The sequence below is a fragment of the Pan troglodytes genome, chromosome 17 (assembly GCF_028858775.2).
Source record: "Pan troglodytes isolate AG18354 chromosome 17, NHGRI_mPanTro3-v2.0_pri, whole genome shotgun sequence".
NCBI classification, from domain to species: Eukaryota; Metazoa; Chordata; class Mammalia; order Primates; family Hominidae; genus Pan; species Pan troglodytes.
This window is the reverse complement of record NC_072415.2, coordinates 16,658,924-16,671,294: the sequence shown is the minus strand read 5'-3', so window position 1 is coordinate 16,671,294 and position 12,371 is coordinate 16,658,924. Positions and strand designations below refer to the sequence as shown.

At 43.2% G+C, this 12,371-nt stretch overlaps 2 pseudogenes; one reads left to right on the top strand and one right to left on the bottom strand.

The window, feature by feature from the left end:
* The window catches only part of LOC104004280 (putative ankyrin repeat domain-containing protein 20A2), a 48,518-nt pseudogene extending 40,730 nt beyond the window's left edge, over nucleotides 1–7,788 (top strand).
* LOC134808685 (collagen, type I, alpha 1a-like) lies at nucleotides 3,626–6,553 on the bottom strand (annotated as a pseudogene).
* Nucleotides 7,789–12,371: the final 4,583 nt, after the last annotated feature.

The window sequence follows — 12,371 nt, the reverse complement described above, 5'->3', positions numbered from 1 at the left end:
TGCAATGGTGTGTTCTCGCCTCACTGCAACCTCTGCCTACTGGGTTCAAGTGATTCTCCTGACTCAGCCTCCCTAGTAGCTGAGATTACAGGCATGTACCACCATGCCTGGCTAATATTTTGCATTTTTAGCAGAAATGAGGTTTCACCGTGTTAACCAGGCTGGTCTGGAACTCCTGACCTCAGGTGTTCTGCCAATCTCAGCCTCCCGAAGTGCTGGGTTTACAGGAGTGAGCCACTGTGCCTGGCCACCTATAGCAGTATTTCACAGGAGATAATTGTCATTGTGCTATAAACTAATTCAAAATTGGACTAATATTCCTTATGATTAACAAGTTTTATATTTTTACCAGAGATATTTAGCCCTGCCTGGTAATCAGAAAAATGTAAATTAACATAAAATAAGATATATTTTGTAAAGTCATGCTGATATTTAAAAAGTAATTACTCGTGTTGGCAAATGTGAGGAAAAAGGCATTCTCATACACTGTTGGTATATGAAATTGGTAAATTGGTTCTGAAGGGTAACTTAGTGCTGTGTATCAAAATTTCAAATAACCTGACATCCCTTTAACTCAACAACTCCACTTCTGGGACTAGATTTCCCAGGAAAACATAACTTGTGCAAACATACACACACTTATTAAGGGCATTAATCATATATTACACATAATGAACAATAGGCTAATAAATATATAAAATATATGTAATAAGAAGGTGAATTGAAAGTATTAAGGAATAATTATAAAAAGTGTGGGGTAACAGATGTTAGACTCTTTAGCCTAGTTTTGGATGACAGTCATTTGCAGATATAGTTTTTGTGAGAGACATCTTACTCTGTAAATCATTTGGAGAGACACCCGCAATATTTCATAAAGATGAAAATTTATTTCTAGTGAACTTATATACTTGTCAATAAATAGTAACTTTAAAATTTTAGTTGATTGTAAATGACCTTTTCTGATTAGGGAGTAATTATGACTGTGTGATTTGAAAAGGTAATTTTGAACTTGTAACTTTACTGAATTATCTCCAGTATCCTTTTTTATAATATATACTAGAGTGACTAGTAATAAAACCTTTAGCAGAATATTCTTTCCTTACTACTTTTCAAGTATATGCATTATTTTGAAGATGTTGAAGTGAGAAATTAAATATCTGAGAACTGCAAAGGAAAAATAATCCAGAACATAGAAATTTTATTAGGATAATAAACAACATCTGCAGAGGTAGATAACAGGATGAACTCTTTATTTTTTAACAAAATGAATTTTAAGATAAATGTCTTTATCTGCAGATGCACCTTAAAACAAGAAAATGAAGAAAAAACAAATGTTAATATGCTGTACAAAAAAAACAGAGAAGATTAGAAAGGAAAGAGAAACAATATAAGAAAGAAGTTGAAGCAAAACAACTTGAACCAACTGTTCAATCACTAGAGATGAAACCAAAGACTGCAAGAAATACTCCAAATCAGGTAAATCAATCTTCGGTAAAAATTCTATATTTTAAACTTTATTTTATCAATGTTACTTATAATATCCACTTGATTTAATATATATTATTTAGGTAAAAAACAAACCAGAAATGTTATCTCATTTTTAAAAATGAGTGATGACACTTACTGGTACAATTATTAATATTTATTATAAATCTTGGCATCCACATAGGATATTATTTTATTACAAAGAGCTTTTGAAAACAATAATATGCCATAATATATACTTAGTGATAACCTATTGATAAAGATTTTGTTCCCAGTAAAATTGTTCCTTGTACTTTCCCCTATTTCATATTGATTACTGTACCTAATATTATAAAGAGGAAACAGAAATTATTGCAATCACAAATAACTCATGATATTCTTAGAAGAGCTCTATAAATTTTATCTTATTTACCACTGGTGTTTTGAAATAAAAGTTTTCTTTCATATGGATATATTTACACCACAGAAGTATCTGTGATCTGTTGGAGAACTAGAAGTAGAGTCAGAAGTCCTGGGGAAAATCCTGTAGCTTGCTTATATTTTTAACCTTTCTTTCTCAAAATTATGGTAACTAGATGAGTTCATCAATGAATGTATATAGGAGTGACTAGTATAATGTCTAGATTTATGATTTAGTAAATGTAATTCTTATAACTGACTATAAAAGTGTTAAAAGAGTCAAATTGAAATAGAATGTTATCAGTGAAACAGAACTGTAATAACTCTGGGAAATTTTATCTGTCCAAATACGTGTGAACTAAGGTTCTTACTATAGGGTGGTGTATGGGTTAGATATCAAAGTGTAAATGCAATTTTTTGATATATTTTAATTTAGTCAAATTTGTTAATGCTTTAATTTATACTTTTGAGTTTGTTGTAATTCAAGGAAAGGCTTTTCCAATTCTGAAATTCTTAAAAATTCTCTGGTGTGCATGTGTGTGTGTGTGTTTACTTTTATAAATTCATTGACTTTAAATAAATTTCTGAACTTTTTGGAATTTATGCTCTATAAGGTTCAAAATTTTGCTTCAACTTTTTCTCCAGTTTGATATCCACTTACAGTAACCTTTTTAGTGCATGGATGTGCAGGTTATTCTTTAACTTCAGAGGTAATCATGATATGTTATTTTATTGAGTACTAGCTAAACTTTCTTTTGTTTTATTTAGGATTTTCATAATCATGAAGAAGTGAAAGATCTGATGGATGAAAATTGCATTTTGAAGACAGATATTGCTATACTCAGACAGGAAATATGCACAATGAAAAATGACAACCTGGAAAAAGAAAATAAATATCTTAAGGACATTAAAATTGCTAAAGAAACAAATGCTGCCCTTGAAAAGTGTATAAAACTCAATGAGGAAATGATAACAAAAACAGCATTCCGGTATCAACAAGAGCTTTAATGATCTCAAAGCTGAGATACAAGGCTCAATTCTGAACTGTTGAAGGAAAAAGAAAGCAAGAAAAAACTGGAAGCTGAAATTGAATCTTATCAGTCTAGACTGGCTGCTGCTATATAAGTAAACACAGTGAAAATGTGAAAACAGAAAGAAACCTAAAACTTGCTTTAGGGAGAACACAAGATGTTTCTGAACAAGTAAAAATGAGTTCTGATATTTCCGAAGTAGAAGATAAGAATTAGTTTCTTACTGAACAACTTTCTAAAATGCAAATTAAATTCAATACCTTAAAAGATAAGTTCCGGCCGCTGCCGCTGCAGCCTGCTGGGCCGGAGGAAGCGGAGCTGGTGCGGTCCCGGCTCTCTTGCTGGGAAGCAACTGAGGGGGCGGCGCGGCAGGCCCCGGCAGCCAAAGAGGCTGGCAGGTGGCGCCGTGGGGTGGGTGCTCCTGGTGAGAGGAGTCCACTCCATGCGTGCGGGCGGAGGCCGGCCCCCGAGAGCCACCGACATGAAGAAAGACGTGCAGATCCTGGTGGTGGGAGAACCTAGAGTTGGGAAGACATCATTGATTATGTCTCTGGTCAGTGAAGAATTTCCAGAAGAGGTTCCTCCCTGGGCAGAAGAAATCACCATTCCAGCTGATGTCACCCCAGAGAGAGTTCCAACACACATTGTAGATTACTCAGAAGCAGAACAGAGTAACGAACAACTTCATCAATAAATATCTCAGGCTAATGTCATCTGTATAGTGTATGCTGTTAACAACAAGCATTCTATTGATAAGGTAACAAGTCGATGGATTCCTCTCATAAATGAAAGAACAGACAAAGACAGCAGGCTGGAGTGCAGTGGCAGGATCTCGGCTCACTACAACCTTCACCTCCCAGCTGCCTGCCTTGGCCTCCCAAAGTGCTAAGATTACAGCCTCTGCCCGCCCGCCACCCCGTCTAGGAAGTGAGCAGCGTCTCTGCCTGGCCGCCCCGTCTGGGAAGTGAGGAGTTCCTCTGCCCACCCGCCACCCCGTCTGGGATGTGAGGAATGCCTTTGCCCAGCCGCCCCATCTGGGAAGTGAGGAGCGCCTCTGCCCAGCCGCCACCCCGTCTAGGAAGTGAGGAGCGTCTCTGCCTGGCCGCCCATTGTCTGGGATGTGAGGAGCCCCTCTGCCCAGCCACCCTGAATGGGAAGTGAGGAGTGCCTCTGCCTGACCGCCCATCCTCTGGGATGTGAGCAGCACCTCTGCCTGGCTGCTCCGTCTGGGATGTGAGGAGCGCCTCTGCCCTGCTGCCCATCGTCTGGGAAGTGAGGAGTGCCTCTGCCTGGCCGCCCCATCTGGGAGGTGAGGAGCGCCTCTGCCTGGCCGCCCCGTTTCTGGGAGGAAGTGAGGAGTGCCTCTGCCTGGCTGCCCCGAATGGGAAGTGAGGAGCGCCTCTGCCCGGCTGCCCCATCTGGGATGTGGGGAGCGCCTCTGCCAGGCTGCCCCGTCTGGGAAGTGGGGAGCGCCTCTGTCCAGCCGCCCCATCTGGGAAGTGAGGAGCACCTCTGCCCAGCCACCACCCCATCTAGGAAGTGAGGAGCGCCTCTGCCCGGCCACCCTGTCTGGGATGTGGGGAGCGCCTCTGCCCAGCCGCCCTGTCTGGGAAGTGAGGAGTGCCTCTGCCCGGCCGCCACCCTGTCTAGGAAGTGAGGAGCGCCTCTGCCCAGCCGCCCCATCTGAGATGTGGGGAGCGCCTCTGCCAGGCCGCCCCGTCTGGGAGGTGAGGAGCGCCTCTGCCTGGCCTCCCCGTCTGGGAGGTGAGGAGCGCCTCTGCCCAGCTGCCCTTCATCTGGGAGGTGAGGAGCGTCTTTGCCCGGCCACCCCATCTGGGAGGTGAGGAGCACCTCTGCCCGACTGCCCCATCTGGGAATTAAGGAGCGCCTCTGCCCAGCCGCCCATCATCTGGGAAGTGAGGAGCACCTCTGCCTGGCCGCCCCATCTGGGAGGTGAGGAGCGCCTCTGCTTGGCAGCCCCATCTGGGAACTGAGGAGCGCCTCTGCCCGGCTGCCACCCCTTCTGGGAAGTGGGGAGCACCTCTGCCCGGCCGCCCTGTCTGGGAAGTGGGGAGCGCTTCTGCCTGGGCACCCTGTCTGGGATGTGAGGAGTGTTTGTGCCCGGCCACCCTGTCTGGGATATGAGGAGCATCTCTGCCCAGCCGCCACCCCATCTGGGAAGTGGGGAGCACCTCTGCCTGGCCGCCCCATCTGGGAAGTGGGGAGCGCCTCTGCCCAGCCACCCCATCTGGGAAGTGAGGAGCGCCTCTGCCCAGCCACCCCATCTGGGAAGTGAGGAGCGCCTCTGCCCAGCCGCCCCGTCTGGGAAGTGAGGAGCACCTCTGCCTGGCCGCCCTGTCTGGGAGGAAGTGAGGAGTGCCTCTGCCCGGCCACCCCATCTGGGAGGTGAGGAGTGTCTCTGCCCGGCTGCCCCATCTGGGAATTGAGGAGCACCTCTGCCCAACTGCCCATTGTCTGGGAAGTGAGGAGCACCTCTGCCCAGCTGCCTGGTCTGGGATGTGAGGAGCGCCTCTGCCCAGCCGCCACCCCATCTGGGAAGTGGGGAGCGCCTCTGCCCGGCCACCACCGCGCCTGGGAGGTGAGGAGTGCCTCTGCCTGGCTGCCCCGTCTGGGAAGTGAGGAGAGCTTCTGCCTGGCTGCCCCATCTGGGAGGAAGTGAGGAGTGCCTCTGCCCAGCCACCCCATCTGGAAGTGAGGAGCACCTCTGCCCGGCCGCCCCGTCTGGGAGGTGAGGAGCGCCTCTGCCCGGCCACCCTGTCTGGGAGGTGAGGAGCGCCTCTGCCCGGCCGCCCCATCTGGGATGTGGGGAGCACCTCTGCCTGGCTGCCCATCATCTGGGAAGTGGGGAGCACCTCTGCCCGGCCGCCCCATCTGGGAAGTGAGGAGTGCCTCTCCCTGGCCACCCTATCTGGGAAGTGGGGAGCGCCTCTGCCCGGCCACCCCGTCTGGGAAGTGAGGAGCACCTCTGCCCGGCCGCCCCGTCTGGGAAGTGAGGAGCGCCTCTGCCCGGCCGCCCCGTCTGGGAAGTGGGGAGCGCCTCTGCCCGGCCACCCCATCTGGGAAGTGAGGAGCGCCTCTGCCCGGCTGCCCCACCTGGGAAGTGGGGAGCACCTCTGCCCGGCCGCCCCATCTGGGAAGTGAGGAGCATCTCTGCCCGGCCACCCATCGTCTGGGATGTGAGGAGCGCCTCTGCCCCGCCGCCCTGTCTGGGAAGCGAGGAGCGCCTCTGCCCGGCCGCCCTGTCTGGGAAGTGAGGAGCACCTCTGCCCGGCCGCCCCATCTGGGAAGTGAGGAGCATCTCTGCCCGGCCACCCATCGTCTGGGATGTGAGGAGCGCCTCTGCCCCGCCGCCCTGTCTGGGAAGCGAGGAGCGCCTCTGCCCGGCCACCCCATCTGGGATGTGGGGAGTGCCTCTGCCCAGCCGCCCCGTCTGGGAGGTGAGGAGTGCCTCTCCCTGGCTACCCTGTCTGGGAAGTGGGGAGCGCCTCTGCCTGGCCGCCCCATCTGGGAAGTGAGGAGCGCCTCTGCCCAGCCGCCCCATCTGGGATGTGAGGAGCGCCTCTGCCTGGCCACCCATAGTCTGGGAAGTGGGGAGTGCCTCTGCCCGGCCACCCCATCTGGGAAGTGGGGAGCGCCTCTGTCCAGCCACCCATAGTCTGGGAAGTGGGGAGCGCCTCTGCCCTGCCACCCCATCTGGGAAGTGAGGAGTGCCTGTGCCCGGCCACCCCATCTGGGAAGTGGGAAGCGCCTCTGCCTGGCCGCCCCGTCTGGGAAGTGAGGAGTACCTCTGCCCGGCTGCCCCGTCTGGGAAGTGGGGAGCGTCTCTGCCTGGCCACCCTGTCTGGGAAGCAAGGAGCGCCTCTACCCAGCCTCCCCATCTTGGAGGTGTACCCAACATCTCCGAAGAGACAGCGACCATCGAGAATGGGCCATGATGATGATGGTGGTTTTGTTGCAAAGAAAAGGGGGAAATGTGGGGAAAAGAAAGAGAGATCAGACTGTTACTGTGTCTGTGTAGAAAGAAGTAGACATAGGAGACTCCATTTTGTTCTGTACTTAGAAAAATTCTTCTGCCTTGGGATGCTGTTAATCTATAACCTTACCCCCAACCATGTGCTCTCTGAAACATGTGCTGTGTCAACTCAGGGTTAAATGGATTAAGGGCGGTGCAAGATGTGCTTTGTTAAACAGATGCTTGAAGGCAGCATGCTCATTAGGAGTCATCACCACTCCCTAATCTCAAGTACCCAGGGACACAAACACTGCCTAGGAAAACCAGAGACCTTTGTTCACGTGTTTATCTGCTGACCTTCTCTCCACTATTAGCCTATGACCCTGCCACATCCCCCCCTCCGAGAAACACCCAAGAATGATCAATAAACATAAAAAAAAAGGTACAAGAAAAAAAAGATAAGTTCCGTAAGACAAGAGATACTCTCAGAAAAAAGTCATTGGCTTTAGAAACTGTACAAAACGACCTAAGCCAAACACAGCAGCAAATAAAGGAAATGAAAGAGATGTATCAAAGTGCAGAAGCTAAAGTCAGTAAATCCACTGGAAAGTGGAACTGTGTGGAAGAGAGGATATGTCAACTCCAACGTGAAAATCCATGGCTTGAACAGCAACTAGTTGATGTTCATCAGAAAGAGGATCATAAAGAGATAGTAATTAATATCCAAAGAGGCTTTATTGAGAGTAGAAAGACCTCATGCTAGAAGAGAAAAATAAGAAGCTAATGAATGAATATGATCATTTAAAAGAAAGTCTCTTTCAATATAAGAGACAGAAAGCAGAAACAGTAGTAAGTATCAAGGAAGATAAATATTTTCAAACTTCTAGAAAGAAAATTTAAACATTTGGTTCTGGATACATGTTGAACCTAGTTGAATATAAAAATCAGTAGATAAAAAGTGTGTTTACTATACTGTATAATTCCATTTACATGAAGCATCCAGAAAAGAGAAATGTATAGGTACAAAAAGTAGATTAATGTTTGCGAAGGGCTGGGGCTGGAAGCTGGTAGTGACTGCTAATGGGCGTGAGGGATCTTGCAGTGACGGAAATGCTCTAAAGTTGGATTGTAGACATCGCTGCACAGCTCAGAAAATGTACTAAAAATCTTTTAACTTTATGTTAAAACAGATACATTCTATAGTATGTAAATTATATTTCAACAAAGCTTTTTGATTTAAAAAAAAAGGAAAAATGTGTTCACTACATCAGCTTAGAAACATACCTTGTTTCCATAGAGGTGAGAGATGATTTACTTTGAGAGAAGACATTGTGTCACCTATGACATTTTATTAGGCACAGATTCATATTTTAAGGTAGATAGTCCTGTAGTGCTGAAATAATAATTTTAATGTCTTTATGTTGCCACATGTTAAGACCATGATGAAGGTATAAATGGAAATGTTTACACCTGAAATGAGTATTTTCAAATTAAAATTTAATTAAGTGATTTGCTTCAACACTTAATTCTAGATTTCCCAGATGAACTGAAGTGTATTGCTGTGTCTTGTAATATCTTGCTTTAAGTAGTTTTTTATATATTTTAGTTGGTATAGCTTTATTATTATTCATATTAATTTAACTTAAATCTGAAAATGTCAGTCTCAAATTACATATTTTAATGACCATGTAATGTTTTAAAGGCACCTACTTGTTATAAAATTATAATTTAGGGTAAATGTGGTAAATTTTAGCAAAACTATATTTGATTTAGTCTTCCCACTGGTATTCATAATTTACTGTGAATATTTTTATTAATAATTAGCTCATAATTTTTATTTCAAGGCTCAATGACTATCATTTGAACATAACTTTGTCCAGTACAAAGATACTGTAGCTGCCTGTGATTTATGAGTTAGGCATTAGATCCACCTTTTCAGACTAAAGCGGGGTGGCAGGCTTCACGTACAGTGGGAATGGAGTAATTACAGGAGGGAGTTGTAGGAGCTTGAAGTCAGAGAGGGAGGTAGAGGCCTGTTTACCTAGGACCTCAAAGGCCATTGGACTTTTACTTTTATTCTGAGACAGGAATCTGTTGGAAAGATTTGAACAGTTGATTGAATATGTTAGGAACTTTGAGGTTGAGTTGAGCTTCTAAGATGATTGAATGGTGGGATGAATCTGTTGTATTAAGAGAATACCAATTTGGCAGGAGGATAACACATTCTGCATCCCTCACTGAATTCAGTAATAAATAAAAATGTGTACCTGTGATGAAAAGAAGGTGAATTAATGTATGTGAGATAATTTTCAAAGTAGGTATGTTAGAGTTAAATGTTATTAACATAATTTAATAATAAGGCAATTTATAAAATCAGTAACAAAAATATTTTATCAGGTGGTTATGAGACAACTTCAACAAGAAGTGGCTGATTCCCTTAAAAAATTAACTATGTTAGAGTCTCTACTGGAAGGTACATCATGTTGTCATATTAATTTGGATGAGACACAGGCCTCAAAGAAGAAATTATTTCAAGTGGAAAGTCAAGTACGTATGGAATCTAACATGTCGACAGTTATTCTGTAGCTGGTTGAATTATATAACATGTTTTAGGATACTAATTTTGGCAGAAGCTTGATTTTGTACTTTCATTATAATTAATTATTTCCATTTTACTATCTTTATAATGTACTTTTTTTATATTGTGACTTTTGTTCTACCATTTTGAAAAAGGATTGCATACCTTTTCTCTTACAATATGTACCCTTGGAAAAGTTGATAATTATACATCATTCCTCAGAGAAAATTGACTTTTTTCCTGTTAAACATATTTTCAAGTAATTTTTGTATTGCTATGATGAGGCAGGCCAGATTAAATCAGAGGACAATGTTTAATGGAATGTTCCAGAAAATTGTCTTATTTCTTCACTTTTGTGAAACGACACAGAATCTGTGTCTATTTCACAGATTCTAAGTTAACTTGTATAGAAAGGCCATTATACTATTCTTTGAAATGTACATGTTTTATGTCAATTTACAAACTATTTGAAAAGTTAGGCATTTTCTTGATTTACCTTTTATTTAAAATATACTATAAATGTATAGAAATATTTAGATCTGATATAGTATGTACATCAAAAATTGAGAGCTGAGAAAATTATCTTGATCCTGCCATTGGATTTTAAAAACAGTTTCACTGAGATATAATTCATGTATCAGACAGGTCAACCATTTAAAATGCGCAACTCAGTATCTGTTAGTATATTCACAGCATTTTCATCACCCTGAAAAGCAATGCCACATCTCCTAGGTATGACTGCAACCTTCCTCCATGTCCCTCCACCTACCCCTGTTGTAGGCAAACACCATCTACTTTTGTCTCCATAGGTTTGTCTGTTCTGCATATTTCATATACATAGAGTTAGACAATACATAGTCCTTTGTGACTGGCTTTTTCACTTAGCTTAATGTTTTCAGAATTCATGCATGTTTTAGCACACATTGGTAGTTTATTTCTTGTTATAGTTAAATGATACTCTATTGCATGGCTATGCTGGTTTTCCATTCATTCATCAGTTAATGGACGTTTAGGTTAGTTTCCTCTTCTAGCTATTATGAAAAATGCTGCTGCAAACATTCACTTAGAGGTTATTATGTGGACACGTGTTTTTATTTCCCTGCCATTGGACTTTATCCTCAGAGTTAATTGGGCAGATTTCAGCACTTGTCTTGCTCATGCTATCCTTTCTGCCTTCTCAGTTTCTGTTCATCTAGCCTCATTCATTCAGACCTGGCAGACAATTTTTTTGTTTTTATGAAGCTTTCTCTGACTGTTCTGACTCTCATTGACCTTATGTGTTAGGAATTGTTGTCCAGTCTGTGCAGAAAAACTTAGTCCTTAATTTTACGTGGCTTTTTCTTTTTTATGGAAGATAATTTTGTCTCAGTATAAATTTGCTTAATGGGGGAATAATATATAATATGTATGGCACCTATCCTTGCATAAATTGAAAATATTTTAGCTTAGAAGTTTTTAGCATACAATTAAATATTTTATACCATACCAATTATTTGTTCTTTGAGACCTTGACACAGTAAGGTTTATATTCTAAATGTATTTTTAGCAATTAAATATCAAATCTAAACCAATTAGTCTAATAGAGGGGACTCATTCAATCACATGTTTATGTTTTTCTCTCTATGAAAAAGAATCTAAATTGGCCTTTTTTCACTATGCAGCCATTACTGTATTTCTGGACTGCTCCCAGTTTGTCAGCTGAACAGTTCTGGCTGCAGCTTGTCTGATGACGGATAGCACAGCCCCTCAATCTCAGTGCTCAGCAGAGTGCTTGTGAAGGCAGCATGACAGCAACAGTTGCTCAGAGGGAACAGATTCAGGAGCCTTGGTTTAGCAATAGAGTCAATGGTTTTCAGCTCAGTGTCTTTAGCCTGTCTCTGCTGGTCATGTCAGTTATGTACTATTCCATCCAGGAGGTGCTATTTACATTGTAGTACATATGTAGTCATTGCCTACTGAGTCATACACAGAGAAAAGTAAGTTATAAATTATATGCCCCCCATTTGCTGCAACTCTCAGTGGTGAGAAGAATGATTCAGTGCAGCTATAGGAGACTACTTCCATTGGTATGCCACCTGCCTAACATACACAATTTTGTTAAGATATACAATAAAATTATTATGCTACTAGCAAATATTTTATGTAGCTCACTATGTTCCACGTACTCTTGTAAGTGCTTCATGTTAGTCCCCAGTTAAACATCTGGTTGGGGGAGGTGGCTCATGCAAGTAATCCTAGGATTTTGGAAGGCTGAGGCAGGAGGATCGCTTGAGCCCAGGAGTTTGAGATCAGCCACAGCAATATAATGAGAACCTGTCTTTAAAAAAAAAAATAAATAAATACTTAGAGGCATGGTGGTGCATGCCTGTAGTCCCAGCTACCTTGGGAGTCTGTGGTAGGAGGGTCGCTTGACCTTGGAATATTGAGGCTGCAGTGAGTGTTGATCAAGCCACTACACTCCAGTCTGGGTAACAGAGTGAGACTCTGTCTCATAAATAAAACGTTTTGTATAGATTCCCATAGAAGTGAGTTAGACATCAGGCATAGTGTTATTAGCCACTTTGATGTCTGCCTAGGGAGTAAAACATATAATAAGGGACAGCATTAAACCATCTCAGTCAATAGCCTCTAACTTCTCAAGAAGGTTCTTATCTCCTGAATTTCTAAGCAAGAGACTACCTGGATGAAGACATTTGGTGGACACCGTTTTGAGATGAAGAATCTCAAATGGGAAGAAGGGAGATGTCTACTTGACTGGAGCTTCCCAATGATATATTTGAATGTCCCCCAAAAGAAACTTTAGAAACTTTAGAACAAGACTTTCATCATTCCATATCTCTATGGAAAAGGAAACTCTTTAAAAGAAAACAAAGGCAAACAATTGATAATCTGATTCTCATGGGAA